This window comes from Acartia tonsa, chromosome 10 (assembly GCF_053477335.1).
Source record: "Acartia tonsa isolate MP-2025a chromosome 10, ASM5347733v1, whole genome shotgun sequence".
Taxonomy (NCBI): Eukaryota; Metazoa; Arthropoda; class Copepoda; order Calanoida; family Acartiidae; genus Acartia; species Acartia tonsa.
Window position 1 is genome coordinate 12,640,010 of NC_137269.1, and position 6,661 is coordinate 12,646,670.

A 6,661-nucleotide genomic window follows, 5' to 3' on the forward strand; every position below is an offset into this window, starting at 1 on the left:
AAGGGAAGGGGGAAAGAAAAAAAAGGATAGGGGGGAAGAAAAAAGAGATGGGAGAAAAGGGGGTTTTCCCCATCTCTTTTGAAGAGATTTTCTTCCCCCCTTCCCTTTTTCGAGAAAGAAAATATGACGTAACTGGAATCATGTTCCTCAAAAGTAATACAAAATCGGGAAAGTTTGTAATGTGTCCAAAATTTGTTTTACTTTTTCTTTAAAAAATTTACAATAAGAAATTGGGTTATTAAATTTGACTCTCTCCTCCTCAAGTGCCCCCTAGAGGCCTCTAGGGGCGTAGCCGCTAGTATTATTAAAAGGAGTAGAACACTTTAAGGAGTTATTCATCCCATCGTAATGTAGACAGATTTCCGTGAATAGTAAAATAAAAACTTATGAATTCATTATAGATTTTTAATTTTATGATTTGTATTTTAACATTCGTGTAAAATTTTCTATAATAATTTAAGACACGATACGTGATTTTCAGCATGGCTTAAAACCGATTCTAATCCATATTCATTCTAATCCAGCTGATATTAATCGGTTTTGAAACCATACAGGAAAGTTATTTACAGCGATGAAATCTAAAAGTACATCATTATATTTACAATTTTGCTCTGTGTAATACATATAAATTATATTTGGAAAGATCTTGTTTATTTCGAAGCTAACGCAATTTTTCGGTTACTTTAGGCTGATAATGAGTTGTGACTAAGTATAAATTTTGATATTTAGAACTCGACTTTTGTTTTTTAACCTAAAATATTTATTAATCATATATTGCTAATTTGTAACTTTATTTGATATCTTGGGAGATATCTCTAGATTTTCAAACATACACAATTAGATATCCTGTTACTTTTATGTAAAGCTAGCGGATTCATATAGGTCAATAGGCCTCTAGGTGCATTTGAGGGAGGGAAGGGGGGGGGGCGACAAATATTTTTTTTTCCCATTGGCGATTCCTCTTTGAAGGATAAATGTACATGCTCCTGAAATAGTTATATACCTTCCCAAGACCTATAACAAGCTTCATTGTAAATAAAGAACCATAAAAGGAGCGTCGTAGCCCAGTGGTAAAGCACTGAGTTACGTTGGTGAGAATTGGAGTTCAAGTCCACATGTGGCAACTCGAATTTCTCAGTCGCAATTCATGCACGCAACTTCCCCTTGGTTGTGTAAGAAGGGTGATAATTGGGTAGTTTGGATACACAATAGTCAAGTACATAATATCAGTACAACCCTTACACAAGCACCTCTGTGGAGAGCGTCATTCATTACAGTGACTTAATTTGGGACAATTGCCATACTCGGCGAGGGTGGGGTAATAAAGAGTAGGTCCCTTGAGACAGCGGGTCAAGTACTTGTACTTGAGCGTGGACCTTGTGCTGGTGCTAGCATACAAAAGTGTCTCGTCCTACTCCATGACTACTCAGGTCCAAACACTACGAAACAATGGCTACACACACACACAGATCTTAACCTACACACACACATACACAGATAGACATCCTGTCACTTTTACACAAGGAGAATTACAGCATAGTAAATTGAGTTTATATCTATCTGAAAGCATGCATAGTTTTTATTAGGCATAATTGTTACTTTAGTTTTTACATGAGAAAAATGAAAGATTATTACTTTGTAATACATGATTAATGCTTCTTTTTGTTTTATTTATAGAAATATTTTATGTTTTTATGTTTTATCTCCCAATATTTTTCAGCAAGGGGGATTTAAATTCATGAATATATTTAATTTCGAATATTAAGAGATTAGGATAATAACATCATACAATTTTTTATCAAAGCCAAAAAGCATCATGTTAAAATTGGACATGATAATGATTTTTGAGTTGCTGTGCTTTCTATATTGTACCTTATTGTTATAAGGAATCATCGTGCCGAGTTTGAAATCGATAGGACAATTCTAATATCCAAAGATTAGTCTCAAACTTAGGTAAACAAGGATGTCAACATCCATAAAAGCGAAGCACTGAAACTGTAGGACAAACGGACAATAACACTTTTATAGTGTCAGAACTGAATAATCAGAATATAAATGTATAAGAGTCGAAGCAAAATTGTAAGTAAGTTTGTTGAAAAACTGCATAATGTTTATGGACATACTTACATTTTTAGGACTTGATTAAAGAGTTGCTTTGCTTGAAACATTATACTTTGTTGTCCCAGGAATAAACATACCAAAAATCAGATCAATCGGATGATTAGATCACAAAAAAATTTGTTGTTAAAAAAGTAAATAATCCCTAATGTTAATAAACAAATCTGCAGATAAGATTAAAAAATGTTGGAAAATATCAGCAAACTATCAATATTTAACAAAAATTCTTGAGCTAACGAATGAGAAATTATGGTATGAAGATTATTAAAGTCCCTCCACAGATTATGACGTCATACGATAGAATAACTAATGAAAAGTCAGCATAAATTTTACAATAATTACAGTGTATACTGGCCTCTCATTGGCTATTCTATCGTATGACGTCATAATCTGTGGAGGGACTTTAATCATCTTCGTATAGTATAAAACTTTGAGTACAAGTGTAATTTACAGTGCAATATTCCCTTCCCCCCCCCCCCCCCCGATTTGTGACACTTTTGTGGCTAAATTGGATGTTGCTGGTAAATACATTTTGTTCTCATAAATCAAGAGAAAAGTAATAGATACATTGCAGAAAAGTTATAGGATGTTTGTGTGTCTGTCTATCTGTCTCTCTTTATGTTTGTTCCTAAGGATCTCTCTAACTGCTGAACCGATATGTTACTCCTTTACAAAGTAACTTCTCCTGTAGGTTTTAGGAAGGTTTATAACTATTTTTGGGAGGTAACCAATACCCTCCCAAGAGAAATCATCTTTAGAAAAAAATTACCTCCTTCAAGCATAATGATTATTAAAATTTTTAGACTTTTTACCTTTCTGTTTATTTGTGATTCTTTGTGATTAAAAAGTCAGTGATGCAAATAATAATAAGTTGCCACTAGTTGTCCTCTTATATATATAAATAGTGGAGGGGGAGGGGGAGGGGGGCATTTAAACTGATTTTTTTATAATTCTTAAATAAATATTATCATTTTTAAATTTTATAACTTTTCAGATGAATTTTTGATGTAATAATTGTTAAAACGAGAAAAAAATGTTTACGGGATTTATATTAAATGAGCAATATACAAATTTCGGGTTAAAACAAAACAATAGTAAACTATTATAAACATCATAAAGAGTTTGTCGATACACCCAATCGTATGCTTTTAATGTTACATTAATAAGGTTGAAAACATCCATAAAAGTTAAGATCAACAAGAGACGTCCAGACCAACGAACATTAAACATTGTAGCAATTAAAGCAATTGATTTTCGATTTATTTAGAAGTCAGTATAAAATCTATCACAAAATTACAATATAGGATACTAAATAATGACAAACTTACTACACTTCTACACTTGATAATTGAGTTGTTTATTACATTATACCTAATGATTCTAGGAATCCATTCACCAAATTTCAAGTGAATAGGATGATTATTACACTATATAAATAATGTTTTTTTTTTTTAAAAGCTACAAATCATTATATCTAAAATGATATACAGACTTTCTGGTAACGAGTATACTAATATTGTACATAACTCTTACAGGAATCAAAGTGCTAAATAACTAAATTTATTTAAGCAAGGCTGAAAAATATGTTTAAGTTGTAAAAATATTGTTATGAGCTATTTTCCTTATATAAATTTGTATTGTTTACAAAACAAGGATAAAATTTTCACACGTGAGGAGAGTCAGAAATTAAAAAGCAGAATATAGATTTAGAAGTCTTATTAGTTGCCAATACAGGATACTGTTCAAGGACCTATTGACATTTATAGAACTAATTTATTTAAATGCTTTGTGTTTAACATTGTACCTTGTTCTCCTAGGAATCATCATTCCAGAAATCAGATTATATAAGAAATTGAAAATCAACATGTTCGAAATGGACCATTGAACTTTCTGGTAACGATTACAGAGTTGCCACACTTTCATAAATAACATACGGACGGACGTAAGGTCTAGCCCTAATTATAGAAAGGCTTCTTTCTTAAAAATGTATTAACAAGTCCTTGTTAGTCTATGAAAAATTAACCTAATGAGTGTAAAATTGCATCTAAAGGGTCACTACAGGCTTTCAGTAATTGAACAAAAAATCTTTATAGCTTTTTAAACTAGAGGCTACGCCGGAAGTCGACACTGCAATTCTAAAATTATTTTTTTTAAAGTAAAGTGAAAATTTTGATTTTAGTTATTGATTTCTCTTAGCGGGGTAATGGTATCATCCCCAAAAATAGTTAAAAACCTCCCCCGGACCTATGTAAAGGATATATAACATCTAGTTTCATTGGTTAGCTATATACACAAACACAGACTTTCCTGTAGCAAAAAAAAAAAAAATACGACCTCACCCTCCCTCCCCCCTATATTTTCAATTCATACCAAAATAAGGACAGGGTTATCAGTGATTCACAAGGTATTTAGAGTAAAAGCACAAAGAAGATTTTATAATAATGGAGATACCTTTTAATTCCTCATACATTCAATGTTTGTTGATGCATATAAATTATGGATTAAGTAATTTATCCAGGCAGGGAGGGGATACTGGAGTTAAAATTAATCTCCGCCTAACAAATTAAAGTTATGTATATTTTCACACAATAATACACGGGGGGGGGGGTGATTAATATTTATTTAATTGGCAAGGTATTATCCCTGCATCCCTGAACATGCATAAATTTAGCGAAAAAATAGTCTCCACTAGATTTTATGTTTTTCAATCCATTTTTTTTGGAAATTGGTATCTACAGCTAGTTCTTATAATTTAATGTTAATGTAATTCTTTTTAAATCTTATACATTTTGAAGATAAAATATGCAACTATTAAAATTAGGAATTAACAGTTAAGTTACATTGTACGCAGTTTTAAAGTCATACTAAATTTATTTCTATATGTCTTAAAATTGTAAAATTAATATTCATAGATAACACTTTTAAAATAAGGTATTTTTAATATTAACAAAATTATTCCTTGTATTATTGATAGAAACGTTTGGACATTAAATGCTTGCACAGCCCCATCATGATTTAATAAATATTATCTAAAATATTTTTTCGTATTCATTCGAATCCGGTGGATAGGAACCGGTTGTCATCCATACGAAAAAACTATGTCTAGCATCGTATTATATCCAGCTTTCTACGAATATAAAAATGTACAATCATAAGATTAAAACCAGTATTATTAGCCTGTGCCTTCGGCACCTCGGGGCTAAATAAACTGGTTATAATCTTATAATTGTACATTCTATATCCGCGGAAAGCCGTTTATGATACGATGCGAGAAATAACTATTAAAACATTTACAATTTTTGGGTACCAGTATAATTTACAGTCGAGTGTCTCCTCCCTTCCTGGGCTCAAACGCTTGTGTGAATTTATTTACAAAGACCAAATTGTGTCAAAAATGAGCCATGTAACGTCATAAAATGAGGGAGATGAGAGGAGAAGTGGATAATCCCTCATTTTTATGATGATTTTTGACACAATTTGGGCTTTATTGAATTTATTTATTGATATACTGTGACCCATAGTAAGATATTGACTGATCAGTCCTGTACGTGGGATATGAGATCTAACTGGATATCAGAGGATACATTGGACTTTAAATCACGCTGGTACTCAAAGTTTTAAACCAACATCTTACTCGTTAGCTCTAAACTTTGGGTACTTTTATTGAATTTTAATTGATTCATTTCTATGATTTCTGGAGATTTAAATAATTTTTCGTCCATTTTTTATTTTCCACAATCCTTATATAAAAGTAACCGGAGGTCTGTCTATTTTACCTAAGGATATCGCTAACCTCTGGGCCGATAGGATTATCTTTTACATGAAAGCTTATCATTGGTCGTGGAAAAGCTTATAGCCATTTTAGGAGGTACAACCAATCTCCCAAGAGAAATCGCCCCTAGAAAAAAGGTTAGGGTAGGCGCCTCCGCCCCTCCCAGCCAACCTTAAGTGCCCCTAGAGAAATATGGTAGGAAGTATCATAGTTTATGATTGTATAAGTAATTATATATTAATCATATTTACTTAATTCAACCAGAAAAGTATTAAATAGGGTTCATATGATAAAAAAATATCTAAATATTGTTCAAGATACATATTATAACAAGGATGACATCATCCATAAGTAGCAAGAATAAAAAGCATAGATGGAGAAACAGATAGAGTGAGTTATGGAGCAAATGTTCAGTTGTCACAAAAAAGGAAAAAATTGAGAAAATATTCAAAAAAAAAAAAAAAAAATTAATTTTTTATGTTTTGAAGCATGAACAACTGACAGACGCACAAAATGAAGCAAAGACTAATTGCTCACAGATCATTAGAATATTCACACACAAAAATCATCCGTCTATCTTAAACAAACGCCGATTTAATAAATATTTTCTTTATAATGTTAATGACTGTCTGACAGACTTTTTTTTTTGGAGGGGATGAGGGGTAAATACCCACTTTTTTATGTGAAATAGTGGTAAATGGACAAATTGTCTCAAAATTTAGCCATGTGACGTCATAAAAATTATAGGTTATCCATCTCTTTTTTAAGGGG